Raw genomic sequence first — 23559 nt, forward strand, 5'->3', positions numbered from 1 at the left:
TTGACGTTTAACTAACAATTAGTGAAATAATTACGGAAATATTTGTCAATAATTATTAATTAGCATTTATGAATTAATATCGAGTAATAGATGTCGAACGTCAAATTATAATCGACAGTGTCAGTTGATAATAAATTTCGTTCAATTTCAAATTCTCGTTTCAAATTGAATCATAGTTTTAAACAAAAAACTAGAGTACACCATGTACATAATTACTGACAGTTTGATGTATGATTACAAGATTAACAGTCCTTCGTCTTCCTCGTTCGTTCGCGACACGAGACTAATACGATTGCAACGAATTGTCGTTTGACTGCGTTTCAATTTATAACTATGTATGAATTATTAATAACGCTGGGTATCTTTAACCAGCCGTGACAAAGCAACGCGTGTTCGGTCACTTATTTAAATTACGATCAACGTGACTATTACCTGCTGTAAAATAATTACCACTCCCCCATTCTCTTGATAATCCGCGTTGGGAAAACGATCGATCAATTTCTACGTAATTGGGATTTCGTCTTTAAATTAGTGAAATTTCTGAAAGAATGCATCCATTGTCTAAGAAAGTAATATAAAACGGCATTGATTAAACCCTTTTCATATCACGAATCAATCTATGGAAATTAATTTAATAAATCGTTATACAAATGTGTATTTTCTATATAGATATATAATTTTATTTATTATTTCTGAATTATTTTTTTTATCTCTCTTTTTCCCCGCTTATCTTCATAATGCTCTGGTATCTTTATATTGAAAAAATTATATTTCGTATTATTCGACATTTTCTGCGATTCCAAAGAATTTTATTAATTTTAACGACGGTAAAAAAAAAATCGAGAAATGAAACAAATTTGAGTAAAATGAAATGAACAAAGTTTCTTGAAATTAACTGCAAGAGTGGTATTAACTTTGAAATTATATAGTAAATATAGGAACACACTTTAATTATTATTTTGGAAGTATTTAATTACAATGTGATGACGTTGATAAGATTGATTACATTGTTCAATAAATTTAAAAAATGTCTTGTGTCTTCATAAATTTTTAGGTACTAAATTTATCAGAAATCATTTATTTAGAACGAATTCTAATTCTAATTCTAGTGCATCGGACAATTTACAATTTTACAATTATTTTGTAAAAGAGCAAATCATAAAACACATTTCTGCTACCAGAATCAAGTGTTTGATTAACGAGCTCAATTTGCCCCGCGCATTTAACCACGCAAATAATTGAGAAGCATCGGACACATCGATATCGCGAAAAAGAAACGGAATTATTTTATCGACCAACCGGCAAAAAATGTTAATTGAGACTAATATTAATTAAAACAGAAATGCAACGTTTTGATAAAATGCTCGAAAATAAATCAATGTACGATATTGTTATGCACGAGAATATTCAAAATTAAATTAGCAGAGACGAATACGTTACAACACTTTAATTAAAGATCAATGTTTCTATAAAAAAAAAAACAATATTTTCATCGATATATTAATTGCAAGTAATTGAGATATTTATGCTACACATTTTTAAATAATGAAAAACACTCGAACAGAAAATATGGAGAACTAAAATTAAAAACAAGTGATACGTTTTACAGAATTTTTATAATTTTTAATTACTTCTTAGAGAAGATAAAATTTAATTCTTTTAACTCACCCTTAATTTTGCATGGTTTTCGTGTGAAATAAAGTAGTAATCCGTTTTACGTCAGCGATTCAGAATCTAATGTGACGAAAATATGGAGAACGTCTGTTTTTATTTGTTTGATTTTGCTCAATGAAAAAATTTATCGTTTTGAAATAATTTATATATTATAGATTCTATTTTTTGAAGAGTTTTCTTCTATAAACGATCTTCCACGGTAAAAAGTGATTCCAATGATCGCAATTTACTAGATTATTGTACCGATGAAATAATTCACAAACTAGAAACTAAAATAAAACAAGCAAGAGTTTGTTAAATCGAAAGAACTTCAATGTTTATATTAGAAACGTCAAAATCAAGTACTTGGAGGAAAAACAAAAATGTAATTTTACGTAGTTGAATACGTAAACAAAATTTCTTCTGCTTAATAATAAAAAAAGATATAAAATTGGTAAGTTCATAAGAAAATTATTAATGTTAATTATTTTTCAAATTTCTGTTGTTGGTGTTTATATTACTTTACCTAATGTATAGAACGATCAGTGTCGGAAAAGTTAGTGTTCTATTGTTTGAAAATACCCTAAACATAAATGTTCCACTCCAACATTTTGAAATTTAGTATCATAATACTTTCAAGAATTGTTTACGATTGAATTAATAGTGTATCATATTGGAGACTAATAATTAAGCATAAGTAGTTAATAAAAATTAATAAAATAATTTAAGAAAGAACTGCAGTACTTGTGAAATGTTAGAATAATTTTCGAAGATTCTTCTTTTTATTATAATGCAATACAACATGATATGATTTAGTATTTGCATTTTTATTCCATAATAGTTTTCACTTCTTGCTATATGCATAACTTTTACATTATTTTTTTAGTAGTCACATAAATTATACACTTTATTGCACGTACAAAAGCTAAATTGTTTATAAAATTGTTTACTAATATTCTGGTAACTGTTTCTTTAAGATAATTGAATATAGTTCCCTATTTTAATTTAATATTATTTAGAATGCTTTTATAACTTGTAAAATAAATTTGTATTGGTTATTATTATGTATTTGTACATATTATTATGTTTGTACAAATATTCTCCAAAATTTGTTTTGCATAAGTAAATTGTATTATCAAAGAAGTTGATTGAATTTGATTGCCTTCTAATTCAACTTAAATAGAACAAAGCTATCTTTCTTATATTCCCCAGACCATACATTTTAGATACAGTTAGAACACATCTATGAATATAGACTACGCTTGTCTCGTAACAGCGAAAGTAGTCCCTGATTTTGAGAATAGTTCGCTGTTCAAGATTCGAATAATTACGATACAAGGCTTGAACAAACACTTTTCGAGATTATTAAATTTTTCCAACTAATCCTACTATCAAATCTTACGAACTTTTTCTGAAGAATTTGATTAGAGACCAGGAATTGGTCCATTGAACGAGAATTTTAAAAGCGACGCAATATCTATAAATAGCAGATCAGTTTCTAGGAATAGGCAGGAATAATTTCTACTACGTGACCGTTTCAATATTCAGACACCTGTTAAACGCAATATCTCGACGCCATTTTCGAAAATCGCAGTCACGTTCTCGTATTGTTGAAATGTTGAATTGTTCCCGCTGCGTAAAACGGTTACGAACGACAATAATATTTATTTAAAGACGATACGAGACGGGGAATAATTCATACACATTGGGGTTACTGTTCAATTGATAGTCGATATTTACATCGTGTATCGTGTTAAAACTCGTACCGTATAGTTTGTCAGCGCCGAGATAACTGCCGGCGAGATTTGTTAAACAAACTTTCCCACGCAAGATGACGCATGGGAGGAAGCAGACGAACAGCAACGAACTCTTTCATGTCGGAAAAGAGATAACCACTATAACGTGCAAATGTCTGCACTGGAACAATTCAGATACGAGAATCGTGCCGCCATTCATAAAGAGATGTCTCGAGCCACCGAGACAGAAAAATTAGGAAATGAAATGAACAATTTCAGCTAAATTTTCATTTCGATCCGATAATAACGCGAATTATTAGATTAATCGTTGCAGTTTATATACTGTTACTAATTTGTTTAATGGAATACATAAAATTTTGTAGGAATACCTTGTAAAAAATTTAGATCTGTAAGGCGTAAAAATAAGTAAAATATAGTGAACAATTTGGGCAAAATTGTTATTCTTGTCACTTAATACTGTTTTTAAAAGTTTTTAAATTAATTATGGTAGTTAACTAGAAATAGTTTTATTTGTTGAAGAAATTCAAAATTCAATAGAAAAAATGAGAGAATAAAACCGACAATTTTAGTAAATATTCTATTCGTACAAAGTAATAACAGGCATTTTAAACTTCAATGATACTGAGAGCTTTTTTTTGTAGAATTTCTGACTTGAAAATGAAATATAGAGTTAGTAAAATTTCTATGTTATATTCATTTATTATGATTTAGGAAGCAAAGTATAAACCAAAGTATGTATATCGTGTCGCCATTCATGAAATCTTAAATTTTCCATATAAAGTAAAGAAAACGATCGATTTGTTCTATATTTCCAATTCCTTTCGATTCATACCTGAAGCTTCGTTCATTATAGATGTATTTTATTATAATTCCTGCTTGAATGTAAAATTAGTTTCGAGTTTTTACTTTTAGCGGTTCGTGCGTAGATACAAATAACGTGCGTATTTATCGAAGAAACAGCGGAGTTAAACCTGTTAGTTATAAATCGTGTTACTATTTATAAAACGATATCGCAGATCTGAGAAACATAAAAATGAAGAAATAAAATGTACAGCTGGTTCAACATTTTTTATTCTTTTATGTTTTCCATACAAATTTTACATTAATTTTTTTGGTAATTAAAAGTTAATTATCTGTGGAAGTATAAATAGGTATTTATCACAAAACAATCAATGGAATTAAAAATAAAATGCAGGTTTCAATTATTATAAAATGCACACGTTAAAAATTAATTCAAAGAATTTTGTCATTCGTTAGCAAAATAATATTCGAAGTTTACGTGTAAAAATTAATCGTCGATTTTGAATAATAGCTAATAAGTTGTAACAAAATATCCGTGTACATTTAAACATTGAGACTCAATATGAAATTTGCAAATATCAAAATTAATAAAAGTACTGCAAAATTCATTTTATTTACTCTCTCCTTTACTCTTTTATTCGTTCAATTTTTTCTCGAAGTATTAATTTTTTATATATATATCATTAATATCGAACAGAAAACGAGGATGATTAATTTTATTTTAATATTAAACGTTACATAGCAGAATTCATCTCGTTTATTATCATTTAATATTATTTCGTTTTTGTAAAATTTTTCCTTTGCTTTTACCACACGTTTCGTATAAAGACTGGTTCGTAAGTAAACTTTACAGATTTTTCGTTCAACGTGAATGTTTACTGTTCACTTATATATTCAGCTTTCATTCAAAACGAATATCGTGAAACATAAATACGACCGTACGCACTGACACGCGATCTGTATGTTTTATTTTTAGTCGAATCGCTTTAAACTTATCTACGCTTGAAAATATTCGCGTTGGCCGATATATTCTTAGAGGAATTGAAACTTCTGTGACCTCTAACAAATTAATGAAATATAATTAAACATTATCCAAATATTTTAGAGTATTTGTCTAACTCACATTTTTCCCTTTTTTTCATCTTTTTTCTCACACACATGAATATCTTAATTTCAGTGAAATTTATTTATAAATTGCACTAGGAAATATATATTACAAAAAATAAGATAAATGAAAAAAATCAAAAGTGACGTAAAATTTACTGATAAAATAAAACTTTGTGGAATGAAAGCTCATTACTCATTTTCAGAGACACCATTATTATTATTATACCTTTATTATATGTACTTAAAAGTATTACATACAAAAAAAAGCAAATCAATATTTTTGTATGTGTATTAATAATAATGAAGTCTCTGAAAACGTGTAATGAGTTTTCATTCCAAAACGTTTTATTTTATCAGTATATTTTAAGAAACTTTTAATTTTTTTTATTTCATTTTATTCTCTTATTTTTAATTACACGTGTTAGAAAAACTATTACCCAACATTGGTGAAATATCGAATTAATTTTTTTCTCTTCAATAACTATCATACCATGCGTGAAACATACTCGACCCAACTGCTATGTGTACATCTATAAACGAAACCACCTAAAAGTTTCAACGAGGTAGCAATTTTAACACACGACCTTTATTCAATTTCAGTAGAGCCTTTTATTAACCTGTTACGCGGGAACGAGTTATCTCGTGTTTGAAAACACCTCCGCGGCGAGTTAACTCGTCTCCAAAGTTTGATAATTATACACGTACAGAAACCGTTACGATATCGTTTGTTTTCGTTACCATCATAATAATACATGGCATTTTGCGATGTTTCCACATCCTTCCATTCATAGTTATTTCGTTAATTTCGTGCAGAAATGTATATCATACTTTTAATGTACAAAATGATGTGTTTCATCAAAAATAGTTAAAATATATATACAGAGTGTTCGGTTATCTCTGGGAAAAACTTTAATGAGAGATTCTAGAAGCAAAAATAAGACGAAAATCAAGAATATCAATTTGTTGATCGAGGCATTGTCGAATAGTTATTAAAAAATTTCAAATCACTCACGGAAAAATTATTGTCGGTTGCGGGGGTTAATTACAATCATTTTTGGTGAATAGACATACACCCGAAATCCTACGCATTTTCGAGAAAAAAATTCTTTACCGAAAACATAATATCTGGTCAGAAATTCTTCCTCGAAATTTCATGCAAATGTTTAAAATATCATAACTTCTGAACGGATTGGACGATTTCAATTTTTCAAAATGCAAATAACGCGTATTTTAGTGGAGACTATGCAGAAACTCTACAAATTTGGAAAAGTTATTCCTTGACCCCGTAAAGTGAGAAACCCCATAAAACTGGTCTAATTTTCAAACTGCCATAACTCTTACAACAGTGAATGTATCTTATTGAAATTTAGCATGGAAGTAGACCTCATGGATACCTACAAAAAAGTATTAGACAACTTTTCCGTACAGTGTCAACTAAATTAGTTATACATGAAAAACGAATTTTTAAGAAAAATCGACAGGGGGGGTAGGTGCTGAAATTGTTTGGCGAAATTAAAAAATTTCAAATTATTTCAAAAAAATTATTTTTGATTGCAGGGGTAAATTACAATCATTTTTTGTCAATAGACATATCCCCGAAATCCTACCCTATTTCGAGAAAAAATTCGTTACCGACAATATACTGTCTGATCATGAATGAATGATTCCCCTGAAATTTCATGTGTTTCAAATCATTCTGAAAAAATTATGTTTGGTTGCAGGGGTCAATTACAATCATTTTCTATGAATACACATACCACCGAAATCCTACGTACTTTCGAGAAAAAAATTCTTTACCGAAAATATACTGTGTGGAAATGTTTTCTATAACTTTTTACCGAAGCCTCAATCAACAAATTAGTATCCTTGATTTTCGTTTTATTTTTGCCTCTAGAATCTCTCATTAAAATTTTTCCCAGGGTTGACCAAACACCCTGTATGTAGGGGCCACTATTACGTCAACTGACAAAATTATTTTATGATATTTTAACAAAGGAACTGATTTCTTCCTGAATAAAATAAAGTTTAAATAAAGTTTCAAATGTCTTGAATTTGAAGCTGTCTCACTGACCATTCACACTGAAAATATGTGTTTATTGAAATTTACCTTTCAATCTGTATTTTAGTATTAATGTTTATCATAGTTTTTCTCCGAGGCTAAACATAATTTGAATTATAGAGGATTAAAGCTGACCTGAAGAGTAGTCAAGTCACAAATAAAAAAAAAGTACCATTTAAAAAAAGTCAAGATGATGTCAAGTTTTTATTGAGTAAAAAGTTGTTTGAAAACTATTATTATTGCAATGTATTGTCGCGGAAGTACCGGAATAACTTTTATTGAAAATGCTAGAAAATTTATGATTAGACTGCGGATTTTTATGCATTTGAGGGAAATTTAAATTTTCAAAAAAATATGATCGCCTGCAATAGGGAATAAATACTTGTGATTTAGCGAAACTTTTATTTATGCCCCGTTATTTCTCTTCGACAGCTTTTTCTGCAATCTGTATTTTTACAATATAGGTATAATGTTTGTTTTTTTTGGAATATCAATCAAAGTAGATTACAACAATGCAAGCATAGTTTTATATATTTGGTAAACGTTTCGACTTGTATTTTATTTGTGCAATATTTTTGGGTTTCTATTAATACAAGAAAAAATTAACAATTTATAGTTGTTTTAAAAAATTTCTAAAAGAAATTTACACGTGTTCGTATAATGAACTCTTATCTTTATAATTATTATAGCGAAGATGAAATTGTATAATAATCAGAAATGAAAAATAGTTGTCTAAGATATAAATCAGAGTTGTGCAAAATTACAATTGATATACTCTAGGAATAATAATTACACAATGATTCAATTACATTATAATTTATAATTCAGATCTTTATGTAATTTTTTGAAAATTGAAATTTCCCATAAGTGCATAAATATCTGCAGTCTATTGTTTAGGGATAAGTTATGAATGTTCTTTCTTCAATATTTTCCTGTTCAATTATATATTTAATAAAAATACCCATTATTTTTTCCATATAATATATTATATTGTATGCTGGATAAAATAGAGACGTATTGTGTGTTGTTCATTTTTCATTTTTGTAATACTGGTCTTTGAATTTAAGGAAAATACAATACAGACTTTATTTCTTTTATGAATAATTCTCTATCTGTCACTGACAATTGTTTTTGTTTGAAGTTCGTAATTCATTCATTTTGTAATTATACTTTAACCGCAATTATAAATTACATTTTAATTTCAACGAATAAGGTTTCAGTGATTTAATCGAATTTTTACTTATCGAAAAAAAACCAAAGGGATATAGAAACATTTAATGGAGACATTAAACATTACTGCTTTACAAGTTCGAGGGTGGTTTTAACCCTCGGAGATTAACGTCCATCTCCTTGGTTCCTTATTTTTTATTCATTTCATAGTCCATTTTCAATATCGGTAATAATACTCATTTAAAGTATGTATTTAAAATTTTTTTTTTTATAACCACAATTATATTTATATAAGTAAGAAGCATGACTTCGAAAAAATTAATTTTGCAAAGCGCTGCATTTTGTATCAATGCGCCCCATAGCTGAGTAACTTGTTACGATCTTAATTTTTAAAAGGAATATTTAGTATTTACTACAAGTCACACATAAATTAAAGAAATATAGCACGTTGTTTATTTTACTCGTCGATACAATTTATGCAAATATGAAAAGTACTCTTAACTTGTCTTATCGAAAATTTATTTTGTATGATTTCATTAGCTGCTGATATACATACTACCATGGATGTATATTGAATTTACATTTTTCTGTAATACATTATGTTACAGTTACCAATATATTGATAAAATATGTCTAACAATCTACCCTTTTTAATATATAAAAACTAAATTCAATTAACACCATTAATAATAATAAGTGAATAAGTTACTCATTATTCTAAGTTCATGCTAACTTAGGACAATCTCAATTAATTGTTACGTATATATATCGAGCTAAAGAAGCATTAATTCACATATAACACTTTTAGTTTACGAACTTTCATTAAATTTTTTAGTCAAAGCAACTGTACAGAAATTCAAATAGGAAAATTTTTAACCTACCCCTGTGGCAACTTAAGGGGGGATTCTTGTATAACAGCGTTAAAATTTTGAGAGGAAAACAGCATATTGAAGACAAAATTTTTTTTGGTATAAAAAATGCTTGTTCAAAATGCCATAGTTTTAAAAATTTTCAATATTATTTGTTTAAAATAGGTTCAGTACCAGCGAAAACCAACTAGTTTTAAGAAAATTGTTCGTCACACCAAAATTGTTACATCAACTATAATTACAAGACTTAACGACTGTTTAATAAAACATAAAAAATGTATTAAAATAATATTTTCCTACAGTTTAATGACCTCCGAGTTCCTAAAAGTCTAGTACGATAGAGATTTTAATTCTTTACGAAAAAAATTAAAATAGAAACTTTAATTTTGACGTCTGTTACACGAGACGTCGTGTAAAAGATAAATTATTTATAGCTAACCATTTTTTTTTAATAAGCCCTTACAAAAAGGCTCAATCTGACTGCCTGGTCCCCTTAATTCGCAATAAAAATTTCGACTATAGTTTTATCGAAAGTATTAGTTGTTAATAAAAATATAATCCAGCAGATACGCTTTAATCTTAACTAAATAAGTTCATTTTTGAGTTTGTTAGAGTAGTCTTTAGCAATTATTTCGGAAATGTGATTTTGGCGATTCATATTTTCTGATCGAAATTTATGTGATATTAAATTCACACATAAATCAAGTTGTTTCCAAGTAACTTTGATCGTCAAATTTGCAATATGATAAATATCGTTGAGCAACATTTTCTAGTCATCAAATTGTAAAAACTATTATGCATTTGTCAAATCCTGTATTTTATATACAATCATCTAATAGTTGAAACACAATCAACTATTTCTGTGGGTCAGGCATGTAATTTTTGATATTCACATTTTCTGATCGAAATTTATATAATATTTTTACACAAAAATTAAGTCGTTTTCAAGTAGCTTTGTTCATCAAATTTGCAATATGATAAATATCGTTGGGCAATATTTTTTAGTTATTAAATTATAAAAAATATTATGCATTTGTCAAATCCTGTATTTTATATACAATCATCTAATAGTTGAAACACAATCAACTATTTCTTTGGGTCAGACATGTGATTTTTGAGATTCATATTGTCTGATTGAAATTTATATAATATTAAATTCACACAAAAATCAAGTCGTTTTCAAGTAGCTTTGTTCGTCAAATTTGCAATATGATAAATATCGTTGGGCAATATTTTCTAGTCAACTATTTCTTTGGGTCAGACATGTGATTTTTGAGATTCATATTGTCTCATCGAAATTTATATAATATTAAATTCACACAAAAATCAAGACGTTTTCAAATAGCTTGGTCCGTCAAATTTGCAATATGATAAATATCGTTGGGCAATATTTTTTAGTTATTAAATTGTAAAAACTATTATGCATTTGTTAAATTCTGCATTTTATATACAATCGTCTAATAGTTGAAACACAATCCTATTGTTCGTTACAATGAATGTTGAGAAACGTGATATATAGCTGCTGTATTGATACCACAGAATACACTTCACATGCAAAATTATAACAATTACTTCAAGATACGAATTACTATATTTAAGTATTGAAACAATCATCTACAATGCTCCCATTTTATTAATTCTATTAATAAAAATATGAATTTGAATAAAGATCAGAACCTTAGTCAGTAAGTACAAATATACATTAGTGTATTTTGCAATTGGGAATACAAAAGGCTATCCTACGATAAATTCCGACTAACTACTTGTTAAACTACTTCTCTGTCTGCTTAAATTACTCAAGTTAAGGCGCAATTTGTTTAACAAGACTTTGCAATAAAAAATTTGTATTCATATACATTTCAAGCTACCAAAACATCGTGTAAAAGGGGAATTATTCATACCTAACCGTTTTTTCTTTCAATAAACCCTTACAAAAAGGCTCGATCCGACTGGCTGGTCCCTTTAAATCGCCCTCGCGTACGAAATTTCGAAAAAAACGGAGATCGTGCGACGCTGTTTGGAAGATGTCGCGGTTCGTAGCGAGCGTGTAACACGGTGGATGGAATGTTAGTTCCAACTGGGTCTGGCGGGGGGAATCAGCTAGCTGGCAGGGGAATAATAACGAGCCGGACGACACACGGAGCGAAGTTAGAGAGCGGACGGGGCTTTATAAATTGCGAGGATGTTCGCCGGTGCCGAACCAGTGACACCTCGACCGCGATCGATCGTGCCTGCAACCGGTCGCCGCGAATTCGATCGCGTGGGACCCCCACAGAATCCCCGACAATCGCCACGTGTTTGTCGCGAAGCCAGCCGGTAGTGTCGAGTTCGAGCTAAACGCTCGCGGAGAGGGTCGAAGGCGGAAGAGTCGTAGAAAGGTGGAGATAAAGTGCTCGTCGAAGGAACCAGGGAGTGCACGTCGAGTGGAAGTTTCGCGGATGCGAGTTCGCGACAGGACGATACATCCGGGGGATCGACACTTGCAGTGGAGTAGCTTCGATTCGAACGTGAGTGATCGCATTACGTTTTCGACCAGTCAATTTTTCTTGAGACGCGCGCGTGTGTGTATCTTTCGTGGAATATGATGCTCGAATCGATGCACGAAAGCTCGATCGACGATCAAAAGTCTTGCAACAGTTGTTCACAATTGTGTGACGGTTGAGAAATTTATGATTTATGGAATCGATTTCATTTCGTGCAATGTTTTATGTTTTATAAATGTCATGGATTCGAATATTATAGAAAGTTTGTTAAAATAATACTATTTTGAGTGTGTGGGTATCTTTCGTGGAATACAATGTTCGAATCGATGCACGAAAGTCTCCATCGACGATCAAAAGTCTTGCAACAGTTGCTCACAATTATGTGACAGTTGAGAAATTTATGATTTATGGAATCCATTTCATTTCGTGCAATGCTTTATGTTTTATAAATGTCATGGATTCGAATATTACAGGAAGTTTCTTAAAATAATACTATTTTAACTTTTTAAAAAGTTGAAAAGTTTGTGATTATTGTGCTTCATTCGGTGCTACGTATCGACAGATCGAGTCGATTTACTTTTGTACACTCTCTATGTTCTATAAATGTCACGGATTCGAATATTACAAAAAGTTTCTTAAAATAATATTTGTTTGATTTCTTAATTTCTGAAAAGTTGAAAAGTTGATGATTATTGTGATTCATTCGGTGCTTCGTATCGACAGATCGAGTCGATTTAGTTTCGTACACCCTCTATGTTCTATAAATGTCATGGATTCGAATATTACAGAAAGTTTCTTAAAATAATACTATTTTGACTTTTTAATTTTAGAAAAGTTGAAAAGTTGATGATTATTGTGTTTCATTCGGTGCTTCGTATCGACAGCTCGAGTCGATTTAGTTTCGTACACCCCCTATGTTCTATCACAGATTCGAATATTATAGGAAGTTTCTTAAAAAAATATTTTTTTGATTTTTGTCATTTTTATTGTGATGGTAACTCAATCTTTATGGAACACGATTTACCAAATCCACGTAAATTTATTTGATTCGACTTTAATCGATTTAAAAAATTAAATTATTACCACTATTAATTATTATAGTTACGTCATGGTCAGTGACAAACACGTTTTTGTTCTCGTATCTAAAGCTTTCGACTTCAGAATTTAGGTTATCTTCAGTGATAATTTATACTACCTATCAAATAATAATAGAAATATACGTAAGGAGTAAGTTTACTAAAATATAAAATAATATTGTTCTGATTTTTAAATTTCCTCGTAAACTTATTCGATTCGATTTTGAATGCATTTTTGATCGATTACCATTATTAATTATTATAGTAATAATTATTACAGTGACTTTCGATTTCAGAATTTAGGTCGTCTTCGGTGATAATCTATAGTATCTATCAAATAATGATAATAATACAAGTATGTGTAAGGAGGAAGTTTTAGCAACGAATTATAAAAATCTCATTTCAAGTTAGAAATAAAGTAGTAGTATGAAATACAGTAGTAGCATATGTATATTGATAAAGATCAAGGTCGACGTAATTATAAACATAAGAATTTTCGTAAATATTTACAAACTATATTATATAATAAATCGCTAATTAAATGATATAAATATTAAAAGATACATTTACATAATATATATCTTGTAATGTATATATAATTTTATCTGTGGTTTATAATTGGTGCCTATGTTTGCCAAAATTATCTTTGTACAACGACATTTCTTTCGATATAATTGTTAAACCTGCAAACACACTACTTTTGTATTCCTAATTTAATATGAGATTTTAATAGTTATTTTTATCTACCTTGAGAATTATAAGTATTTAACTTGTCTTTGATAACAGGAATTTTTAACAAATTTTTCTCAAGGTCACTAACACTTCTTTAAATAGAATGTTGTGTTGCCATTATTCCAATATTATAGCCAATGAAAAGCCAATTCCAATTGCTCGTGTTGGTTTTCAGATGACTTTTAACAACAAAAGTCATGTGTAAATTTTAAAAAACAAAAAAGTCAAACTGTTTCGTAAGTTACTTTACAGAGTGAAACTATTTATTTGATATGTATTATAAGTGGATTGTAAAAAGTTTCGCGTAAAACTCTGTTGAGCAATTAAATAATTTTTAATTTTCTGCTGAAATTTTCTTAGATATATTATAAATAAATGCTAGCATCTATATTTATTTATACCTACGTATAATTTATTACTTATTCTATGTACTTAAAGTACTTATTCTACATAAAATATACAGTTGCTGAAATATTGTGCATTGTATTTTATCACAAATTTATTTAATCATCTTTCACGTATGATAAGAGTGATACAGTTCTAAAGATAAATCTTTCATACTTTTTTAAAAATATATATCCAGTCAGATGTCAATAGAAACAATAAAGTTCTAAGTAGTTTGAAAATACAATCTAGTTACCTGCTATGGAAATGTAGTAATTTTGAAAAATTGTGTAACTTTACATTTATAGAAAGCTATCAGTATATACTCTTCTAAACTTTGCATGTTTTTATTTTTATATGGAATTTTATAGAAAAGACATTATTTACTTTGAATTGACTTGATTTATTTTAATTTTGTTTCAATTCAGCCTAACTATAACTCGTTCATCTGTTATTCATATAAAATTGTATACTTTTTGACACAATATAGCTTTGTGTTAGAATTATTCAGTTCTTATATTAGATGCCATGATTTATGTTTACAAGGTATATTTTACTTGGATAATGGAACTAGTAGACTATTAGATTAACAAAGAAATATTGCACTTCATTCGTTTATCATGTAGTTTGATTTTCACGGAATTTCATGGTAGATTTAGAAAATTGCTGTTTTAGTATTCACAGAGTATTATTAATGCGCTGCAGCTACGTTCCTTTGTGTATCTAGGGTCGTTAATTAATTTATATGGATTCATTTCAGTATCTAGTATTACCTAATTATATCTAAAAACATTTTCAAAATGTCCCAGCTCTTATTGCAAATTAGTCCTATTCGATGAGCATTTGCAAATCTAATAATTATGTTTTATGAAAAAAATTCCATACTCGTTACTATTTTCCCCAAAATCTCTGCAAATACACTTATATCCTATATATTGTTTATATCAAAAATGTACAAATTTTATCCTTAGTATTAACTTTTGGTCCTCAAAGTACATTTCTATTATTATTCGATTCTCATCACGAAAACATTACCAACTCCTTTTAGTTGGAAAATTTTGTTAATTGGAATTTAGATACTACAATATATTTCTATTTTATTTTATGTTTGTTTGCTCATAGTGTCTCCAATATGCTGAAACAAATTTTTATATCGAAATTCAGTCGCGAATTTAACAAAAAAAACGATCCAGATGTTTATTCGATTCTCGTCACGTAAACATTACCAACCCCTTTTAGTTGGAAAATTTTGTTAATTGGAATTTAGATACTACAATATATTTCTATTTTATTTTATATTTGTTTGCTCATAGTGTCTCCAATATGCTGAAACAAATTTTTATATCGAAATCCAGTCGCGAATTTAACAAAAAAAACGATCCAGATGTTTATTCGATTCTCGTCACGAAAACATTAACAACCCCTTTTAGTTGGAAAATTTTTTTAATTGTATTTTAGATACTACAATATATTTCTATTTCATTTTATATTTGTTTGCTCATAGTGTCTCCAATATGCTGAAACAAATTTTTATATCGAAATCCAGTCGCGAATTTAACAAAAAAAACGATCCAGATGTTTATTCGATTCTCGTCACGAAAACATTAACAACCCCTTTTAGTTGGAAAATTTTTTTAATTGTATTTTAGATACTACAATATATTTCTATTTCATTTTATATTTGTTTGCTCATAGTGTCTCCAATATGCTGAAACAAATTTTTATATCGAAATCCAGTCGCGAATTTAACAAAAAAAACGATCCAGATGTTTATTCGATTCTCGTCACGAAAACATTACCAACCCCTTTTAGATGAAACATTTTGTTAATTGTATTTTAGATACTACAATATATTTCTATTTTATTTTATATTTGTTTGCACATAGTGTCTCCAATATGCTGAAACAAATTTTTATATCGAAATCCAGTCGCGAACCTAACAAGAAACGAGCAAAAGTTAATTAAGAATCGAGTTACAATTATTTGATATTATTAAGTTCCTACGATTTTCACCGTAATTAACGAGAAAACTAATCGCTGAGAACGTCGGTCATCACCGGCTTGTATCAATCGTGCGCGTCAGATGAAATCCTTTCTCGCTTCCGGAGCCCGAGCTTCCGTAATTCTGAGGCTTTCAACGCGATCCGAAACCTCGTTTGTGGCAAAGTGCTCTTTCTGGGGGAAAACGGACGACGGCGTGGATTCTACATGACTTCGAAGAATTGCCAACTATCAGCACTTACGTTTTCCGCTTGAAGCTTTCGATGCTTCTTTTTACACGTTGAAATAGGAACAAAATAAAACAATGATTCTACGGTTGGCTAAGTAAATTAATTTTTCGAATGCCTCGTTAAGGAGCTACCATACTGCCCCCCTACAGTTGTCATCGTAATCAAATTGATTGTTCTCGACTACATTTTATTGAAAGAATAACGAAACAGGACGATAGTGCTCTCGAATGGCTCTATTTCTGATAATACGTCGTATAATTTGCCTGGAAATAATGTAAATACTCGATGAGCTGCATCTATGAGTTAAAAGAAGTAAAAAACATCGTACAAACATATGTTCTATAATCCTTAGTTTTCGAGTTATGAGTGTTTAACGTTGGTGCTCGAGTCTGACTCTGGTAGCATTAGATATGTAGCGACACTTCCCACACGCGTCACCAGAGGGCGACTAAAACTGTACCTTTCTCACAAGTACTCGACTGACCACCTATTCCTATATACAGTCAATTTCAAAAAAACATTATAGAATTTTGCTTACCACAAACATGCATACGTATTCCCAGAAATCTCGAAAAGAAATAAAAATAAATTGTTTACTTATATTTTCTATGAAAATATTAATAAAAGTCTTGAATGTGGTTGAAAATATACGCGTAATAGTAATAAGTATTCGTATAATTTCTGTTTCATAACATTGTATGAGTAATAATTACAAGGTAATCCATGGAATATTAACATAATTATTATCAGTATATCTGGAGATGTCAATATAGGTAGTGCTCTCAATTCTAAAGTAATTGTAATAGTATTGGTATCATGGACTATAGAGTGTAGTTTGTTATTTTAAAAGAATATCTTCAAGCTAGTGCAAATAAAATATTACTAAAGGGCGATTATATTTTTTTACCAGATAATGACCCTAAGCATAATATTTATAATACAAAGGGTTCTGTATAATGTACCATGCCAGTTACAAATTCCCCCATAGTTTCCAGACATAAATGTCATAGAGCACTTATGGCGTCATCTGGAAGACAAAATTCGAAATGACCATATTTCTTCAAGAAACAATTTAAAAAAGCTCTGTTAAAAGAATGGAATAAAATTCCCAGCACTATCATGAAATGGTTAGTAAGTTCAATGCCACGAAGGCTTAAAGCGATTATATAATCAAAAAGCAATTCTATTAAATATTAATAACAAATTTGTTGTGTATAAAATGTGCTTCATGTATAAAAATTCACAATTTCTTTGTTATAAAATCAGAAGTATATAAATAGTTATTATTCGTGTATTTTCGACCATATTCAAGGCTTTTGTTAATATTGTCACAGAAAATATAAATAAACAATTTATTTTTAATAAACAAAGTTCTATACAGTTTTCGTTAAAATTGACTGCTGCACGAATACTTTTTACACTCACTGTACTTGTTTTCCTTGTTTTAATCTTATATGTATCAAAGATAGTTGAGAATATATTGCAAAATATTTGAAAATCTTGAGCATTATCAAATACTTTACAAGATGTTCTGATTCATTTTTCTGACCTGAATACGTAATCAACTCGACTGAAACGAAAAACAATAATTGGAATGATATATAAAATGATTAATCTTCTTATAACATGATTAAATTGTCCGTTTCTGAAGTGTCTTATTGAAATGAATGGTTTTTAACATTTAATAAAATTAACTTCTTAGGTGTATTTCCAATTGCATTTATTATTCTAGTGATTACAAAACAGTTATAAATATTCAATAATTCGATATTTTGACTTTAGTTGCAGTTTTTCTTTAGAAATCGAACGCTGAAAGTCTAGTAAAATTACGCTGAAGAAACAGTTTATCATAAGTAATAGAGTAATAGAGCATTCATTCACTTCATCATTCTTTATTACAAATATTTTTACTAAAATTTTTAAATAATATCGCTTTCTTTTGTACGAAATATATTTTTATCAAAAAAACAATGAATACTTTTAGTATTTTCCAATATGGATCAATTAATATGGACTGTTGCTTGAATGGAATGTCATAGATTATTCCATTCAATTGGTAGAAAATTCATTAAGCATAATTTCATTGAAATTTTACGTAATTAAATGTATTATAACTTTGGTGATAATTTATAATTGAAGCAGAACGTGTGGAGCGAAAATAAGCAATATTAAATCAATGAATTTCTCTCGATTGTAATAAATTTTCAAACAAAACTAGACGTGTATTTGTATTAATATGTATTGAACTATTTGAATTAAATAAATTATGTAAGTTTGCTTACTGACTGAAGCGTCAAATAACAGGTACCAAAATTATTGTAAGATGCTTAATAATTTGTCAAAACTGAAAAAATACACAGAGAAAGTAGTAAGAAAATTTGTTACAATAAACAATACAAAATCGAACTATTCCAATCGAATATTGCCAATCACTCGATTTCGAAATAGTGAATTCCTGGTATAAAAACTAAGAATTCCTATTAAAAGAGTTTCATTCGATACTGTTTTTCTTAGAAACTAATTTTAATTCTCTGATAATCATGTGCAACATTTTGTAACAAATTCCTAGATTTTTGAATTACTGCATCCTAGAAATATGTCGAATTTTAAATAGTTAAATGATTAGAAAAAACAAACTAATAATGAAAATTTTGATTTGCTACTGTATTTTGATTATTATAATTTTGTATTGAACTATATACAGGGTGTTCGGCCACCCCTGGAAAAAATTTTAATGGGGGATTCTAGAGGCCAAAATGAGACGAAAATCAAGAATACCAATTTGTTGATGGAGGCTTCGTTAAAAAGTTATTAACAATTAAATTCAAAAATTACCCACATTCGAGAAAAAAATTCAAGTAAGTGCCGAAAGTTTCGGTGAAAAAAAAAGACTTTCGAATCGTCTTGGAAAAATTATTTTCGATTGCGGGGGTCAATTACAAGCATTTTTGGTCAACAGACACACCCCCGAAATCCTACTCAGTTTCGAGAAAAAAATTCCTTACCGAAAATATAATCTGAGGGCTGAAATATCTGCCCGAATTTTCATGCGAATCTTTAAAACGTCATAACTTCTGAACGGATTGGACGATTTTAATGTTTAAAAAAACAAACTACGCGTATTTTGATGGAGAATATGTACAAATCGCAAAAATATTCGAAAAGTTGTTCCTTGACACCGTAAAATGAGAAAACCCCCATAGAAATGGTCCAATTTTCAAACAGCCATAACTCCTACAATAGTGAATATATTTCAATGAAACTTTTTTCTGAAGTAGAGCCCATGGGTACCTACAAAAAAGTATTAGACAAGTTTTCTGTAGGACGTCAAACAAAATTACTAAAAATGAAATAGGAATTTTTAAGAAAAATCGACAGGGGGGTAGGTGCCTAAATTTTTCGGACAAAAAAAAAATTTCAAATCGTTCTGAAAAAATTATTTTCGGTTGCGAGGGTGAATTACAATCATTTTTTGTAAATAAACATACCCCCAAAATCTTACCCGCTTTCGAGAAAAAAATTCGACAAGGTGTGAAATTTTTCGATGAAATTAAAATATTTCGAATCGTTCTGAAAAAAATATTGTTAGCTGGGGGGGTCAATTGCAATCATTTTTGGTGAATAGACATACCCCCGAAATCTTGCGCATTTTCGAGAAAAAAATTCAGTACGATTGGAACTTCAAATGTTAATAACTTTTTAACGAAGCCTCAATTAACAAATTGGTATTCTTGATTTTCGTTTTATTTTGAAAATAAAATTACCTTTGTGAGAGCTTTTATCTTAGATCAAAACGCTAATGCGAATTTAGGTTGAATAACAGCCTCAGGCAGTACCTTGCTTTTATGCAAATTACTCATTTTTATACATAATATATGTATATTGTATCAACGAGCACAACAAAGTTGCTTAATAAAAATAAGGTAAATAAAACATACATCATATGGTTCTCACAATCAAAAAATCTACATTGAATTCGTTCTATTTTTAAAAATTTTACGAAAACAAACAATAACCAAGTATTATACAAATAATATTTCATATCATATTACACGATTTGTTATTTTGCATAGTAAAATTAATTTGCTCGTGTAAAAAGAACCGTAATAAGCGGTCGAAATATTATAAATATCGTGGAAAATAATATTAATCTCGATGCATTTAACGAAACGGAGACATTCTGTTTTCTGTTTACGTTCGTCACGATATTTCGATTATGTCATCGTGAAGTAATGCATGAAACACGACGAATCTCAAAGTCATTAATTACATATCGCGATTTCTTCGAAAAGAAGCTAATAACGTAAGGAAATCTCACGTTTCGGGACTTATCGTCAACTATTTATTCGTTAAACAAGGTATTCTGCGCAAGCAAATTTCGAAATGTCGTTGAAAACTCCAAAACCACGCCGAATATATATTTCTGGGACGAAAACGCATTTCATTCCATGCGGGCGATCGATGCAAGCGTTAATCAACCTTCTTAATGGATCGAGTTTTCGGTACTTACTGTGGAAACCGTGGAAATCCAATAACCTCCGAGATATATTATTCTCGATAAAATTTTTATTAATCCTAATGTGGTTCACGATTCGATTAACTTTACAACGAAAATTGATTTCCCCATGCTGTATATATAGCGTGGTCTGTGCAATTTGTGCACCTCTATAACTTCCAAAGCATGCGTTGCTCAAAAAAATTTTGTATAAAAAAGTTGCATGATTTAAAGGGGTATATTATAGTAAATAGTACATAGTATACAGGGTGTTCGGCCACCCCTGGGAAAAATTTTAATGGGGTATTCTAGAGGCCAAAATAACACAAAAAGCAAGAATACCAATTTGTTGATGGAGGCTTCGTTAAAAAGTTATTAAAAAATTAAAATAAAAAATTTCAAATCATTCTGAAAAAATTATTTTTGGTTGCGGGGGTCAATTACAATCATTTTTGGTGAATACATATACCTTCGAAATCCTACCCAGTTTCGAGAAAAAAATTCGTTACTGAAAATATGTCTGATTATGAATGAATGATTCCCCTGAAATTTTATGTGTTTCAAATCGTTCTGAAAAAATTATTTTCGGTTGGAGGGGTCAATTACAATCATTTTTGGTCATTAGACATACCCTCGAAATTCTACTCACTTTCGAGAAAAAAATTCGAAAAGGTGTGAAATTTTTCGACGGGAAAAAAAAATTTCAAATCATTTTGGAAAAATTATTGTCGGTTATGGGGGTCAATTACATTCATTTTTGGTGAATAGACATACCCTCGATATCTTGCACATTTTCGAGAAAAAAATTCAGTACGGGCGGAACTTTAAACGTTAATAATTTTTTAACGAAACGTCCATCAACAAATTAAAATTTTTTCCAGGGGTGACCGAACACTCTGTATAGTATACGAGATTACAATTGCCTTCAAACTCTTGAAGAAGTGGGAATTTTACGTCCAGACTGGCGGGTTATTATTTTCAGAACTATTAATTCAGCAAATAAAAAGAAATTGGATTTTTTTAATTTTCATCGTGGTATAACTCTTTCATGCAATGACTGCTCAGAAATGGTTTCGAAGATGTAGAAAAGAGAATATCAGTTTTATTGATAAACCACGTTCAAATCGACTTGTTGACTTTGACAAAATTCCTTAAAGATATAAACGAATTTATGGTCTGTTCTGATACACGTACAAGTATTATGAATATCTAAATGTAGAAAGAAACTGGAAAAATTTTTATCAACGATCAATCACAGGAAATCTCATCTGAGTAAGTCGAAATTACTTGAATCGGAATAAGACAAATGAAATTTATAGAATATTTACTTAAGAATTTCTACAGTACTTAATTTTTTTAACTATAATTAAAAATTAACGATCGTACACATAATTATCATCAGAACACGGAAACATTTTGTTTCCAAGGCTGAGTACCCAGTAGTTTAAAAATAGCATTCAGTACAAAAAAAACACGAACAAGACAATACAACTAGTCAATGATACACACACCTGAGCAAATATTTAAGAACAACTATAAATAATTTTAACTAGTCGCTAATAACAAGCCTCGATATTAATTTAGGTTTAGAAAAAGAACATTGTAATTGGAATAAACATCTGAAATAAGATAAAGAAACTCTTCTAATTAAATCCTAAAACGTAAACATTGCTGTATTAAGCAAACGAAGTGAAAATTAGTTTTTTAATGGTATTCAAATAGGTATTAAGGTAAAGATATTACATAAATTCAATATTTAATTGTCAGAAATTAAATGTCTATTAGTTTCTCTGCAATAAACACGAACCAAACATAAAATGTAAAATATAATAGTAATAAAGCAACTACATAATCACAACTCAAAGAATTTTAAATAATTTTAGTAATAATTTGATATATCAAAATTACCATGAACAAAACAAGTTAAATAAGAATTAACACAAATTAAGTTCCATTAAAGCAAATAATTATTTTTATTATTTCTCACATAATTCGATTACGAATATTTATGCACATACATATTTCGAAACACAGTAAATAGATAAATGCAATTAAAATGAAAATTCATTTTGTTAAACGTAGAAAATACAATTATTACTTTGCATACATTTCATACTGCACGCGTTTTACATTATTGTTTTTAAATACTTTTTTATTTCACTACATAAATTTGACTTCCAATGAAAGACGGCACGAATAAATGAAGTGCATTATATTTTCATTAGAAATAACAAAATATTTGTAACGTCATTTTTTTATTGTTGCTATAGTAATTATTTCCACTTGAATAAATTTATTTCACCGTCATGAATTAGCTACTGATTATTGGGAACAAGTTTCATTGTAATTAGTTTATAAATAAATGCTTATTTATAACTGAACTTATACTTTTGTCCATCCTGCAAACAGCATTTTTCTTAAAAAGGGTAATAGTTCATTATTTACGTAAATATTGTCAAATTTTGTCCCACTACTTTATCTTTCGTGTATTTTTACTTAATTTTACAAAAAAAGCAATATTTCTAACCATAACAATAAACGAACCAAAGGATGATTTATAGTATAAACTGTATAAATAATTTCGATAATATGATTCTTCTTTAAAATTTTTTTTCATACAGAAATAGAAAATTCAAGATATAATGTTTCAATAAATATTGAATTTTCTATTTCTGTATTAAAAAAAAATTAGTTTTTTTTTTTGAAAGAATAATTAAAAAATTGTAATAATTATTGAGCTCG

The 23559-nt window shown here is 29.0% G+C and overlaps 2 protein-coding genes across 2 annotated transcripts in view; one reads left to right on the forward strand and one right to left on the reverse strand.

The window, feature by feature from the left end:
* Positions 1 to 23559, reverse strand: part of LOC143347749 (uncharacterized) — a 318634-nt gene that overhangs the window by 84408 nt on the left and 210667 nt on the right. The gene's annotated exons all lie outside the window — the stretch shown is intronic.
* LOC143347725 (uncharacterized) overlaps positions 11590 to 23559 on the forward strand; it is a 175714-nt gene continuing 163744 nt past the window's right edge. The window contains exon 1 of the mRNA XM_076777180.1: positions 11590 to 11923. The gene's annotated coding sequence lies outside the window, so the exon portion shown is untranslated. The remainder of the gene's footprint in view (positions 11924 to 23559) is intronic.

The sequence above is a fragment of the Colletes latitarsis genome, chromosome 11 (genome assembly GCF_051014445.1).
Source record: "Colletes latitarsis isolate SP2378_abdomen chromosome 11, iyColLati1, whole genome shotgun sequence".
NCBI classification, from domain to species: domain Eukaryota; kingdom Metazoa; phylum Arthropoda; class Insecta; order Hymenoptera; family Colletidae; genus Colletes; species Colletes latitarsis.